Source organism: Astatotilapia calliptera, chromosome 7 (genome assembly GCF_964374335.1).
Source record: "Astatotilapia calliptera chromosome 7, fAstCal68.1, whole genome shotgun sequence".
Lineage (NCBI taxonomy): Eukaryota > Metazoa > Chordata > Actinopteri > Cichliformes > Cichlidae > Astatotilapia > Astatotilapia calliptera.
Genome location: NC_137428.1, coordinates 42,019,031 through 42,034,930, shown reverse-complemented (window position 1 = coordinate 42,034,930; position 15,900 = coordinate 42,019,031). Strand labels below are relative to the sequence as shown.

General features: G+C 41.4%; 1 long non-coding RNA gene across 1 annotated transcript; it reads left to right on the top strand.

The window, feature by feature from the left end:
• The first annotated feature begins 6,885 nt into the window (after positions 1 to 6,885).
• On the top strand, positions 6,886 to 9,646 carry LOC145430117 (uncharacterized). The gene is made up of 2 exons (XR_013910529.1): positions 6,886 to 7,022; positions 7,936 to 9,646. It is a non-coding gene; the product is annotated as an uncharacterized LOC145430117 (long non-coding RNA).
• The last annotated feature ends 6,254 nt before the right edge of the window (positions 9,647 to 15,900 follow it).

Here is a 15,900-nt window from a genome sequence, read left to right as displayed (position 1 = left end):
AATGTCAGGCAAGTCAGAGTCGAGTCTCAAGTCACTGGTGTAAAAGTCCGAGTCAAGTCACAAGTCTGAAACTTTGAATTTCAAGTCCTTTCCAGTCTTTAAAAAAAAAACGAAAAAAAAATGTTGCAGTTATGCTAAATGTAAATATTAGACCATGTAATTTTAAAATCTGTGTTTTTCTCAACACATGACAAAATAGTGAACTTAGAAAATATACACAAATTGTGAAATTGCACCTCTTTAAAATGCAGCTCAATTAAACCTAGCTCCAAGAATAATTTTCACCGACAGTTCTGAGATAAGCTGCATGTTATTCTTGGATGCGGTTGTAGGACCAGCTTTAAAATCGCATGACAAAAATATCATACACATTAAAAAAAACTGCATCACCAACGTAGCCTGGACAACATTTGCTAGTTAGATGAAGTCAGCTATCTCATCGTAGCATATTTATATGCATATTTATAATTATACGGTTCTTGGAGTGAGTGCATACACTCATGAAGTTTAGTAACTTCCGGTCACTGCAACAAGCCCAGGTACAGTTTACCGACGGATGGGTACAGGACCTTGAAACGCACCGTGTAGAACGAAAGACCATCGTACGTATCATAAGTTTACCAGTCTCACAAATTGTCTTCATAAATACACATTCCTTAACCGTTTATTAATAGGACCTTTGAGCTCAACGGTAATTAATTAGTAGTGGAAATAATTTCTGGTAGCATCACAGAAATGTAGCAGTGACAATAATACTGTATGCTGTAATCGTACTGGGCAATTAGTGATACAAAACAACTGTTTTATCCTGTGAATAAAAGTATATGTTTTTGTCAATGTACCATAATAACAGAGGCGAAACACAATATTGTGTCAGGACAATTCACTATTTATGCACAATAAACAAAGGAGCATAGCGCGACAATTTCTGTTCAGCGCCAGACTTGCTTGTAACCTATATCACCAATTATGTTAAGAAAAATGACGCATTAACTACAACAGCAGACTGACCTTTGTGTAAATGCTTGGAGCAGACTAACCTGTGAGCTGGAGTGTTCTGGGACGTTATATTTGATCTTTGAATGGCTGCAATCCAGTCGCCTCTTTGTTACTTCGGAAACATGGCTGAACAATTTCTCTTCCACGATGTAATCCGATAACAACCGATCTCTTTACCCGTCGGCTTCCCGTGGCTGTCATGCGACCGGCTATTGCAGTTAATAATACAACAGCTTCTTGACATTTTTGTGTTTCTTTTTATCGCTGTATAACTGATTTTAATTGAAAGCCTGCGTGCGCTAGTACCGCTTGCCACGAGTTCCCAGAATCCTTTGCGGTTCTACCCGTGAATGACGTCACATTTTCAATCTCTATATAATATGCATGTTAAATTTTATATTTGGGGTAAAATATCAAGTCTTTTCAAGTAAACCGGTTCAAGTCCAATTCAAGTCCCAAGTCATTGGTGTAAAAGTCCAAGTCAAGTCACAAGTCTTAGAACATTTTTTCAAGTCAAGTCTAAAGTCATAAAATTAATGACTCGAGTCTGACTCGAGTCCAAGTCATGTGACTGGAGTCCACACCTCTGATGAAAAATACCAAACATTTTTCTCTCTGACATTATCAAAGCGCTCAGATTAAGGTAATTTCCAGCGCACAGAAAAACACTTAAAGTTTCTGCTTCAGACTCATGCATGCTCATATCAAAGCACCTCCTCCTCCAATCAGAGGTGTTACTAGAGCGCGGGTAATAGAGCTCTGTGAAGAACACACCTGAAAATATGACTACTGTGGCATGGGACAGCTTTTATCTGTGAATTTATTGAGTACATGTTTTTATTTTCTGTTATATTCCTCATGTAAATGGGGAGTCCTCTTCACACACTAAGGTTAATTATAAAGTTATATAAGGCCCAATGCTAGAACCAATTCTGTTTACATTATAATCCCTTGGGGAGTATCATTAGAAGGCATAACATACATTTTCACTGCTATGCAGATGACACCCAGCTCTATCTATCCATGAAGCCAGATAACACACACCAATTAGTTAAACTGCAGGAATGTCTTAAAGACACAAAGACCTGGATGGCCGCTAACTTTCTGCTTCTAAATTCGGGTAAAACTGGGGTTATTATTATTAAGCCCTAAAAATCGTAGAACTATTGTATCGAACTAGTTGTTTTTATGTTGTTTTTAACCAGTTGCTTCTCAATGCCAGATTAAAAACATATGTAGGACTGCTTTTCTCAATTTGTGCAATACCTCTAAAATTAGAAACACACCCTGTCTCACAGTTACACTGGAATACTAGTTCAGTTCAATTCATTTTTTTAAATAGCACCAAATTACAACAACAGTTGCCTCAAGGCACTTTATATCATAAGGTAAATACCCTACAATGATACATAGAAAACAGAGAACCCCCCCCCCAAATCCTGTGAGCAAACGCTTTGGTGACAGTAGTTCCCATTTAACATGAAGAAACCTTTAGCAGAACCAGGCTCAGGGAGGGGCGGCCATCTGCTGCGACTGGTTGGGTCTGAGCAGATAAAGACAGGAGAAGGACATGCTGTAGAAGAGAGCCAGAGATGAATAATAATTAATATTTAAATGCAGAGAGGTGTACAAACATATGTGAGTGAAGAAGAAACTCACTCAGTGCATCATGGGTAGCCCCCGGCAGCCTACACCTATTGCAGCATAACTAAGGGAGGATTCAGGGTCACCTGATCCAGCCCTACTTTATCAAAAGGAAAGTTTTAAACCTAATCTTAAAAATGGGGATAGTGTCCGTCTCCTGAATCCAAACTGGACACTGGTTACATAGAAGAGGGGCCTTGAAAGCTCAAGGCTCGGCCTCCCATTCTACTTAATACTCTTGCTTTCATGGGGTGATACTGAAGTACTATAAGGTCATTAAGCTAAGACCTTATATGTGAGGAGCAGGATTTTAAATTCTGGATTTAACAGGGAGCCAATCAAGATAAGCCAATATAGGAGAACTATGCTCCCTCTTTCTAATCAGTCTTTGCCTGTCAGTACTCGTGCTGCAGTATTTGGGATCAACTGAAAGCTTTTCAGGGAGGTTATAATAACAAATTACAGTAGTCATAAATACATAAACGAGTTTTTCAACATCACTATGAGACAGGATGTGATGCTGAGGATCTAATTTTAGAGATATAGTGCAAATGTAAGAAGACTCCCAGATTCCTAAAGCGCCTTGAGGCGACTGTTGTTGTGATTTAGCACTATATAAATAAAATTGAACTGAATTGAATTCCTCACAGTGTCACTGGAGGCCAAGATAATGCGATTAAGAGTAAGTATATGGTAAAATACCTATTTGTAAGATTTTCAGGGCTGAGTACAGCCTCAGTTTACCCAAATTTTGAAGCAGAAAGTTAGCGGCCATCCAGGTCTTTATGTCTTTAAGACATTCCTGCAGTTTAACTAATTGGTGTGTGTTATCTGGCTTCATGGACAGATAAAGTTAGGTGTCATCTGCATAGCAGTGAAAATGTATACTATGCCTTCTGAAAAGATCATTTGTAACCTTCACTAAAGCTGTTTCTGTGCTGTGATGAGCTCTGAAACCTGACCGAAACTCTTCCAATAAGCCATTTCTCTGCAGATGATCTGTTAGCTGTTTGACAACCACTCTTTCAAGGATTTTTGATATGAAAGGAAGGTTGGAGATCAAGTGATGGCTTTTTAAATAATAGTTTAACAGCCTGGCTACAGTGCTGAAGAGAAACCTAGTGGTGTTCTTATTTTCTTTAATCAGTGATGAATAGTAAGATGTTCTAGCTTTACTGATGGCTTTCTTATTAAGCAGCACACTATTTTTCCAGGCTACATGATGATCTTCTAAATTAGTGATACGCCTTTTCCTCTCCAGCTTACAAGTTATCTGCTTCATGGTGCGCATTTTAAAGTTATACCAGGGAGTCAAGCACTTCTGATTTGAGGCTCTTTTTCACAGGAGCTACAGTATCCAGAGTCATACGTTGTGAAGAGGTAACATTATTAACAAGATAATCGACCTCTATTGGTGTAGCGTTCAGGTAGCTGCTCTGCTCTGTGTTGATATAGGTCATTGAAGAAGATAACAGTGGGTGGATTATATTCTTAAATTTAGTTACAGCTCTTTCAGAAAAAAATCTACTGTGATGACATCTATTCCTCACTGCTGTGTAATCCATTACTGTAAATGTAAATGTTCTGGTGTTCACTGTTTGCCTGCTGTATCAGGAATAAATGAAAATAAGATGAATTACCTCAGCTTATTTTTTGGCTCAGTAATATTGATGATCAGCTTTGAATGCCTAATAAGGTTTTGGAGGGTCAGAGGACATTCACGGATTCCCGGCCGCGTCCTCAAGTCATGCGCGGCTCAGCTGGCTGGAGTGTTCACACACATCTTCAACCTTTCCCTCTCTCTGTCTGTAGTCCCAGCCTGCTTCAAAATGGCCACCATCGTCCCTGTACCCAAATCCTCCACCATCTCCTCATTGAACGACTGGCGACCTGTAGCCCTGACCCCCATCGTGAGCAAATGCTTCGAGAAGCTGGTCAGGGACTTCATCTGCTCTGCACTACCCGACTCACTGGACCCTCTACAGTTCGCATACCGCCACAACAGGTCCACTGATGATGCCATAGCCCTGACACTACACACTGCCCTGTCACACCTGGAGAAGAGAGACACGTATGTGAGAATGCTGTTTGTAGATTACAGCTCAGCATTCAATACCATCGTTCCCTCGAAGCTGGACAGGAAACTGCAGGATCTAGGACTGAGCAGCTCCCTCTGCAGCTGGATCCTTAGCTTCCTGTCTGACAGACGCCAGGTGGTCAGACTGGGCAGCATCACCTCATCCCCCATCACACTGAACACTGGTGCTCCACAGGGGTGTGTACTGAGCCCTCTCCTGTACTCACTCTACATCTACGACTGCACAGCCACTAACAGCTCCAACATCATTGTGAAGTTTGCGGACGACACTACAGTGGTGGGTCTTATCACCAACGGTGATGAGACGGCTTACAGGGAGGAGGTCAGCGCCCTGACCCACTGGTGTCAAGACAACCATCTCACCCTCAACGTCACAAAGACAAAGGAGTTGATAGTGGACTTCCGGAGGTGCAGAGAAGTACACACCCCCATCACCATCAGCGGCGCTGCTGTGGAGAGAGTGAGCAGCTTCCGGTTCCTTGGTGTACATCTGGCTGAGGATCTTACGTGGTCAATACACACAAACAAAACAGTGAAGAAGGCGCAGCAGCGCCTCTTCTTTCTCAGGAGACTGAAAAGATTCGGCATGAGCCCCCGCATCCTCAGGACCTTCTATCACTGTGCCATTGAGAGCATCCTCACTGGATGCATCACCACCTGGTATGGCAACAGCACCGCCTACAACTGCAAAGCTCTCCAGCGAGTAGTGCGGTGCTCTGAACGGATAATTGGAGGTGAGCTTCCCTCCCTCCAAGACATCTACAGGAAGCGGTGCCTGAGGAAAGCGGGGAGGATCATCAAGGACTCCAGTCACCCCAGCCATAAACTGTTCAGACTGCTTCCCTCAGGAAGGAGGTTCTGCAGCATCCGGTCCCGTACCAGCAGACTGAGAGACAGCTTCTTCCACCAGGCCATCAGACTGCTGAACACGTCATAGACACCTCAGCTTCACTACTGGAACTTCAACATTATGCACTCCATACTGTACAGTAATACCACTGTTTTGCACATGTCTCAACTCTGTATATTTTTATATATTTTATTTATTGTTTACTCTATTTAATTTGTAAAATATGCGTACACACACACACACACACACACACACACACACACACACACACACACACACACACACGTAGAAAAATATTTAGTATACACATCCAGAAATGCATACACTATTATATATTGTACATATATTTATTAGTTCAGATGTAGCCATTCTTGTATTTTGCTTGTTTACATTATTGTATTTTGCACAACTCTGTTGCTTGTGAAGCTCGCACACAAGAATTTCACTCACATGTGCTGTACCAATGTACCTGCACATGTGATGTGACAATAAAAGTGATTTGATTTGATTTATTGAATTATTTGTTGATTCTTTGATTTTAAACTGCATCAAACACATTGTCACAGTTTGGACATTTAAAACGTCTCGCAGGAGCTGAGAGTCTTCGTCAGCACTGAAAACACAGGGCGTCATAAGAGGAATGAGAAAAATGTCAAATCCAGCCATTAGGAGCAGAGTGTGGGCGGGGCTTTCATCAGGAAACTGAAGGAATGAAGTGGTTTCTGTTCAACCGGTCAAGGCGCACACGTCTGCTGAGTTTACTGACTTCTGTTAAACACAGTTTGCTGTTTGGTTTTTAAAAGTTTACCAGAAATTAAATGCACGACTTCCTGCATGTGATCACACATATTGATCATCTGGCACGCGCGCTCTCGCTCTCACACACAGACACACACACACAAGCCCGTTCAGCTATCTTAGTGAGGACCTTCATTGACATAATGCTTTCCCTGGCCCCTAACCCTAAACATTAAAAATGACCCTAACGCCGTCAAATTTGTGAAGACCGGTTTGTGCGCCCTCACAGTGACTGTTGGTTCTCCCAAGAATGCAGATTTCGGTCCTCACAAAGACAGCTAGACAGGAACACACACACACACACACACACACAAAAAACACATGCACAGCAAAAAATGACATTAAATGAAGTCAAATTCAAATAGAGACCAACTTATAGTTTGCGTTTGTGGGGGGGGGGGCACCGAAACCACAGCGAGGAGGTGGTGTCGGGTTTGCAGTGACAGTGGTCGAGTTACATAGAAAATGAACAGAGGGAGAGAGAGGGCGTGTCGGCCGGTAGAACAGGTTTGGGCGAGGCGGTCAAGCGAGCTTCACGCACATAGTGAGCCAGAATGAGAGAGAGCAGAGTCAGATTTGTTTCCATTTCAGAGAAGAAGAAGAACACGGCGGCGGCGACCGACGAACATACAGGTGAGTCCCTGAAACCCCTTTAAATCCTCTGTAGTACAAATACTACAATACATCTACTTCAGCTAAACACTGGAGTACGTCATGTTATAGACGCAGTAGAAGTAACTCTGTACTTGGTTACTGCAGTACCTCTAGTTTATAAATACTTTGATTCACTCGAGAGGACTTTAAAATGTGACTGAAACCTCAGTATAATGCAGTACTCTGTGCTACACTATAGTACAGTACACTCTGCCGTACACTACAGTGTACTGTAGTACAGTAAATCAAAGTAAAATACACTACAGTACTGTGTTTACCTGCTCTTTACCCCACCATATAAATGGTGGAATCAGACCTCTGAATGTGTCTAAATACTAAGATTTGCAGTACTTCAACTTGTAACCTGTGGTACTTTTTACTTCAGTTAAAGTGTTGAGTACTTCACTGCTGACTTCATGTGATGACTCAGAGTGTGTACACCTCACAGCCACATTCATCCAGGTAACATGCCTCACCTGTTGGTCCAGGAGTGTCATCAAATGGTGCCTTCACTTAAAGCAGGAAATCTGGGCCTCGGTGAATTAATCTAACTTCAGTGTTACTGCACGAGCTAATCAAATCCAATCAATCAACCAAATTAATGGGCAGATGTCTGGGCGTGGGGCTTTTGCAGCATCACTGAGTACTATCACATACTTCAAGGGTCACAAGTAAAAGTATAAAGCAGAGGACAAAGTACTCAGATCCTTAACTTTGTTTTACTCTGTGAATGTACTCAATCAGTGAAAGTACTCAGTTACTTTTATCATTCATTGAGTAATCAACCACTCCTCTTATTGGTCAGATCTGATCAGTCACTCTGATCGGAACATCAGTTCTGCAGTAAGTGTACTTATTGATCACCTGTATTGATCTGTTTCCTTTCACATAGGTCTCTTCCTGCACTGCATTAACTGATTGGCCAGCTGCCTGATTGGACATAATTTTAGCCTCACCGTCTTGTGACGTGTCAGCATGTCCTCAAATATCAACGTCTCTCTGGAGAACCCCTACGGTCAGGTAACTATTCCACGGGCTAAGCTCCACTCTTCCAGTGACTCCACAGTGATAGCCAATCCAATGGTTATTACCAGCAATGAGAACCCGTACCAAGTGTCGAGCTCCGCCCCCCCACCATACACGGTGAAGGAGGATGGAGGGGGGGATGATGAAGGGGGGAGCTGCCGTGCCTGCTGCTACCGTTGCAGGAGAAAGAAGTGACATCATCGCTGCAGAGCGTGATGTCATAACAGTAGAAGGATTGTGACTGGCTCAGATTTATTTATTTGCTCTTCTAGAGGAAACAAGGATGGAAGGAAATGAGGAAACAATGAAGGAAGGAGGGAAGGAAATTTCATGAACTGGAGGATGTTTTCTCGCTGTGGCCATTTTGTGTCTCAAATACTTCACTTACATGTTTGTGAAGCTCAAACCTCCACCCCTCACCACCATCCCTACCCAGAACTGGGATTTCAGAGGCCATGGGGACTTGTGTGGTTACAAACACTTGAGGGGTCATGGCGTCTTTGTGGTGCCCTGCGGACTTCGGGGATCACAGGGACTTTTGGGACTCGGGGTCTTTATGGGGTCCTGGGTTTTTTTTGCCCTTGATGGTATTTTATTTTTTTACTGGCAGTTTTATATCAATACATATAAAAAAATATTGGGGAGATGATTTTTAGACACAAAATGGCCACCACTGAACCGCAGTTTCACTTCTGTGCCTTTGTCAAGAAACCTATAGTTTTGATGTTTTTCCTGTAAACAACATTAGGTATGATTTTATAGTGTTACTGGATATAATCAATATGTTGGATTATAACTGATTATATCTAATATCAGACAGAGGATTGTTCTCCAATGTTCTACATGGTTATATAGTGATGTTTGAATTTTGTAAACATTCAGAATTCAGCTGAAAAATCTTTAAAATGTTCAATTCAATGATTGAAACTTTATTGATTATTACAAAAGTTCTTGATCATTACGAACTCCAAATGAACTGATCTAAAAATATTTTTTATCAGGTTGTAAAAAAGCAGCTGTAAATTATACTGTTTGTTTTTCTTGATGATGATGAACATTTGTGTTTGTGTTTTTTTTGTTGTTATTTGTTGTTTTATATTTGACACATAATTGGCATTATTCTTGTTTTTTTTCTGTTTTCATCACAGTGACTATGCAAATCAAATGAAGCAATCAGAGCACAGGTCATCATGTGGAATAAAATTTTAAATGTAAAACTTCATCTCTGTGGCTGCTCGCACAACATTAAAGTCTCAGTAACAGCGAGCCAAACATTTCTCTGATTTTTAGAATCAATCATTACAGATTTTATGATAATCATCATTAATTATTGTTAAAATATAAAGTCACCATTTAATTATTTTACTGTTAACAATGAAACAATTATTGATGATGTAGTTGATCATATATTGTGATCGGAGCTGATAGGAGGCAGAACCCTGCCCAATTTGGATCTGCGACCTTTGATTTGATCCACAAGCATAAACTAAGATGTATAACTCTGTACAATGGCTTGTGTCACAAATGTGTGCACCAAAACATAAACACAAATAAAAAAAATTATTTGAAGATGTAAATTATTTTAAAATGTCTGAATCTAAACCTGAGTAAACAGCAATCATTTGACTTACAAACATCTTTTTCACTTTCAGAGCTTCCTGTTGGTACAAATCTCTAAAAATACTTGGCTTTCTTTTCGTTCACTTACATCATCAAGCATGGGTGCATGAATTGGCAGATGTGCACGGATCATGCTGCATGTGTGCAGTGAGTTTTGGGGGGGTTTGTAATGCATTTATTGAATAACAAAAACATGGCACAGTACAGTACATCATTCATAATCAGTGTTACAAGCAGACAAGTGCAGATGAAACAAAGCAGAAAGAAAGATACAACAGTATATACTGACAATAATCAAATTAGATATATTAAAAAAATCATAATAATAAAAATAAATTATCAAATAAAATGGGATGAAATGTGCTAGGAATTAACATTTAGTTTATATTTTTCAAAAGTGTCCCTGAAAATCGAACCTTTGGACCCTTTCATGAATTTTAAGGAGAAGATGTATACGAATTCTCTATGAAAGGGAATGAGAGCATGCCTTCAGGTTGGGAAACAGGTCATTCGACTGTGTCCCTTGGAGTGTCCTGTGGGGGATGCTTCAAAAGTATGGGCGAATGCCCTCATGCTATGGGCCATTCGATCCATGTACAACTGTTGCAGGAGTGCAGGAGCTTAGTCCGCATCACAGGCAGTAAGTCGGACTCATTTCCGGTGGGTGTTGGACTCAGAGCTGCCCTTTGTCGCAGATTCTGTTCATAGTTTTATGGACAGAATTTCTAGGCATTGGCAGGTGGATAAAGGCTTCCACTTTGGTGGCCTCAGAGTCTAATTTCTGCTTTTTGCAGATGATGTGGTTTGGACCCTCAGTGTGGTAAGGTGTAGAGCTCAGCCATCCGGAAGGGGCTCAGAGTAGAGCCACGAGTCCTCCGCACTGAAAGGAGCTAGACATTCCTGGACAAAGGCAGACCTAGGACACGCTGGAGATATTATATCTGTCAGCTGGCCTGAGAAAGCCCCAGTGTTCCCCCAGATAAGCTGGAGGATGTGGCTGGGGAGAGGGAGGGCCTCTGCTGCCCCTGCCCTGGGTAAGAGGAAGAAAATCGATAATTGTTGTTACTTTTCAGGTAATGGAAGACATTTGTTACACCTGACTCTGACCTGGACTCAAACAGGACGTTGGGATGAAATATTAGGTTTTATTGCAGGCAAAGAGGATAAACAGGTAGTATTGTAAGGCAGAATTTCCAGAGTGACATTTGCAGAGGAGCAGGCAGGTTATCCACTGAATTCTCTCCACAGTTATTTTCACTGAAGCTTCACCTTCAGATTGTCCTGAGTAAAAACAAAATACAGTTTTTAAATAATGAATTCAGCTATTAAGGGGAAAAAGGAGAAAGAACAGTCTAAAAAGTGATTGCCCCTCTTGATAAATCATAAATTTATGGCAATTAAACATATTTTTTGGAAAACCGAGATAGGTTTCACTTCCACACCCAGGCCTCAATATTTTCAGACCTGCCAGACATAGGTATTGAATAGTTTTCTTGTTTAATTAATACCATAACTCAAAAATGTATTTTTTTCATGGTTCTGAGTCTCTTACCCAGTGTTTCATGTTTTGAATCTTGTTAATTCATTATTGTTTTGATTTGAAGAAGTGGGCTTGTTTCTATTGATTCTAATTTAATTACGATTGATTTCCTTGTGTTTAGAAGTTTTTCAATTTCTTTTTAGTTCCCTACTATATTATTTGAGATTTTTAATTTAGTCATAAAAGACTTTAGGATTATTAGTTTACATCCTGTTCCCTTAGTCTCATCTTTGTGTTTCTTACCTTAGTGCAGTGCTTCCCAAACCTTTTCCAGCCACGTACCCCTTGAGACATGTCACCCTCAGCCGCATACCCCCTACTACGAACGACTCTTAATTAGTGTCTATAAATACATTGCAATATCGCATGCATAAAGATAAATACTGCACAGTTGATTATTTCTCACCACCAAATGAATTTATCAATATTTTTTAGTAATGACAGAGTTTTAATAACAAACTTTACTACTTAATACTAGCAGTGTATCAAAGGATTTATTAGAATTCACTTTTTTGTCGAGAGCATAAAGGCCATGAACTTTCATTAAACAGAACTTTATTTAATGTGATGGATGTGCTTGAGCAGAGGCACACAGCTCTTCAATGTTTGGCTCAATTTGGGAAAGGCTGAGTCTTAAATCGTTTTCCACACAAAGTCTTGCTCTGTATTTTGTTTTCATGTTTGTTAAAGCAGAAAATCCCTTTTCGCATAAGTATGTGGTGGCGAAAGGCATCAGAGTCTTGACAGCGCGCTTAGCCAGCGCGGGCTGTTCAGTGCGCAGCCCTATCCAGAAATCCGCCAGGTTCTTTTGAGCGTGTTCAACTTTTAGAGATCCATCTGTGGCGATTTCAATTAGGCTCTCCTGGTCAGACGGTGATAACGAAGTAGGCACGGCGGTGAACGGGTGACGTATCCAATCATTTGAGCCGTCCGTCTCTGGGAAGTATCGGCGTAACTGCACCGCCAGCTCCTCAAGGTGCACGTTACATTCGCGCTTTACACTTTTAGATAGTGTGAGATCATTAGAGCACAGAAAATCATGCAGCACAGGAAAGACTTCAGTGTTGTTTGTATCCAAGCAGTTCTTCCAAAGGTTTAACTTCTTTATCATGGCCTCAACTTTATCTTGAACATTGAATATAGTTGCAGAAACGCCTTGTAATCCGAGATTGAGCTCGTTCAGACGAGAAAATATATCACACAGATAAGCCAGGCAGGTAAGGTACTCTTCATCATGCAAATGTTCAGACAGCTCAAAGGGATGGTTACTGAAGAAAACTTTAAGTTCATCCCTCAACTCAAAGAAACGGGTCAGCACTTTCCCTCTAGATAGCCAGCGAACCTCTGTGTGGAGTAATAATGTCTCATGCTCGCTGCCCATCTCATTGCACAACGCAGCAAATAAGCGGGAGTTCAGCGGCCTGGCTTTCACAAAGTTAACCATTTTTACACTCGTGTCCAAAACATGTTTCAAACGGACAGGTATTCCCTTTGCAGCAAGAGCCTCTCAGTGGATGCTGCAGTGTACCCAGGAGGCATCTGGCGCGACTGCTTGCACACGCGAAACCACACCTCCGTGTCTCCCAGTCATGGCCCGTGCGCCATCAGTACAGATGCCAACACATCTGTCCCACACGAGTCCATGTGTGTTCATGAATGTGTCCAGCTTTTGAAAAATATCTGCGGCAGTTGTCCTTTGTTCCAGCGGTTTACAGAACAGCATGTCCTCCTTGATGGTTCCTTCATGAATGTAGCGCACATATACGAGAAGATGCGCCAGGCCAGCCACATCCGTGGACTCATCTAGCTGTATTGCATAACATTCACTGTGGCGTATGCGCAGAAGTAGCTGCTGTAAAACATTTTCTGACATTGCATTGATGCGCCGTAAGACAGTATTGTTTGATGATGGAATGGACTGTATCGTCTTTTTTGCCTTTTCCCCCAACATTGTCCCTACCATATCTAAAGCAGCAGGGAGAATGAGGTCCTCCACAATAGTGTGGGGTTTGTTGTTTTTAGCCACTCTGTAACTGACCATGTAAGATGCTTGTAGTCTGTTTTTATTCATAAGATCTGGCACCTGAATGCAGGTTTTACTTGTTGAAAGTGATTTTAGCTGTCGCTCAAAATATTCCCTTGGTTTATTTTTCAAATGGGGATGATTTGTCTCTAAATGTCTGCGCAAAAGTGAAGGTTTCATTGAGTTCTGAGACAATACTTTTGCACAAATAACACACTGTGGCCGGGGAAATCCACCAATATTTATACACGTAAACCCCAGCGAAATATAATTGTCATCATATTTGCGCTTCTTTGATGAGGTTGTGTTACAGTCCGTGCTGTCATGCTTTCTCCCACTTTGACGCTCCGCATCAGACACTTCATCACTTTCCACATGGCTGGCTCCAGCTATGCTAGCCACTTGGCTAGTAACCACAGATACATCCCTGCTAGCACTGCTAGCATCCAAATCTGACGAACACATTGTTGTTGAACAATCACCTGTGCGGTCACTGGAAAATGCATCTTCAGATATGAGCTTATTGGTTGTTGTGGCCGGTGTCTCTGTGGTAGGGCCTTTTTTTCTTGTTAACCACTTGTCCATTTTCGCGCTGCACTGAATGCTTGGAGGCAACTTCAACTGTTAGGTGTCAGTCATTTGGGCAAATCACGCCCATGTATTTTGTCAGAGCTATTTTTTTGCTGAACACCAGAGGGTGGTATATAGTCATGTATTTGACAGGCAAAAAAAACTGCATTAGCGCAAATTTCGGCTTTTAAAACTTTTGATCCCCACTCCAACCCCAACCCACGCGTACCCCCTACAGCCACTTGCGTACCCCCGAGGGTACGCGTACGGTAGTTTGGGAACTACTGCCTTAGTGTATTCCAAGTTAAGTGTGTCACGTTGCCTACGGCTGTGTCTCAACTCAGGGGCTGCATCCATCGGAGGCCGCATTTGAAGGCCGGTTACGTCACAGCGACACGACGAAGGCTGTCCCAATTCAAAGGCTGCTCCAAATGCAGCTGACAAATGCGTCCTTCATTTCCCCAAATTTGAAGGATGGGTCGGGTGTATCCTTCGTGGCCCAACCTATCCCAGAATTCATAGCACGGCCCAACCAATTCCAGTTTCCAACAATGACGGCAGCTACTTAGTTGTAATATTACTCTTATTAGTCTTGTCAATACTTTATTAATTAAATTATTATTTATAATATTTTTATACAAGCATCAAAATACTTTTCAAACGTGGCAATGGCAGAGGAGCACGGCTTAAGAGTTTGAAATATTTCTCTTTCTGGGTCACAAAAAAAACTTTTAACATATTTTCAGGCGAGAATGTAGCTTCAATATCTAGCTTCAATGTAAACTTCAAATATCTTCTCGGTTTATCAAGACATCACATATTTGCAAAAGTAAATAAGTCCAGTTTCACTTTTCATATCACCAAGCTTTTTGATCAATTGTCTTCTTTCAGCATCATATTTCTGACAATGCATTAAAACATGTTCTATTGTTTCTTCTTCTGTATTGCAGTCACACTTTCCTGTACGGTGTTTCCCTATTAAAAACAACGTGCTATTCACAGAGCTTTATATGTTCACCAAAGACGGTAGAAGTGTTAGAAAAACACACAAAAAAGGACAGTTGGACCAAAGGAGTCAAAGTTCAATGAGGGCCCAGTCTGAGTTTAAGTTTGAATTTAACCCCAAATTTAAGAGTTTAAAACATTCATGAAACTCATTTAAATCTGATGTGAAATAGTTAGGCCTAATTAGAGTGTGTAAGGAGTTTCCTGCCTTGTTTATTTGAAGCAGCATTCAGGTGACACCCAGGTGGATTTAATCTACTCTAAACCTGTAGCCACAATCCCCTGTTAGAATCGCATCTTTTCTATCGATCTGCAAGTGAGGGTCTGAAATGCTGGGCTATGATCCTGAGGTCTCTCAGAGTCACCTCAGGGCTAATGCTAAAACAGGAAGTCCAGTCTGAGCATCAGATATATATAGAAAAGTCACTTTAGTTTCTCTCTGAGATGAACAAAGAAGAGGAAACAGTGAAAGAAGGAGTCCGGTGATCAGTCAGGTGAGCTCCTCACCTTCACTAGATTTACTCACACACTCACACAGTTCCAGTTTCTCTCTGAACCTCTGAATGAGCTGCTGAGTTGAGACAGTGGTATTGTTTCCTGTAACATCAGAATGTGACCGATGAGATGTCAAACCCAGAGAGACCTGCAGGGGGCACTCCAAACCTGCTCACAGGAAACAGGTTGCTCTGAAAAGAACTCTGGTCGTATGTTTTTTTCTGTCTGGCTGAAGTTACAAGTATCTCTCTGTGTGTGTGCAGCGTTTTTCTCACTCAGAGAAAAATTCATGTGGCCCTAAAGGTGTGCAGACAGGGGATCAGAACAAAAAACTGCAGGTGAAACATAAACACTCCTCTGTACACCAGCTGCCTCCTCCTCCTCAGGCTCATCCTTCTTATGTGGCTCCTCCTCTCATCTCCAACTCTTTCTCTCTTGCTCACTCTCTCTGTTGCTAGGCGACCTTAGTTTATACTGAGCTGTAACCTGATAGGTTGACACAGAAACCAGAAAATAGTTGTACTTTCTATTGTATTTATATTGTACTATTGCTTGTTTGATATGCTTTTATATTTCCT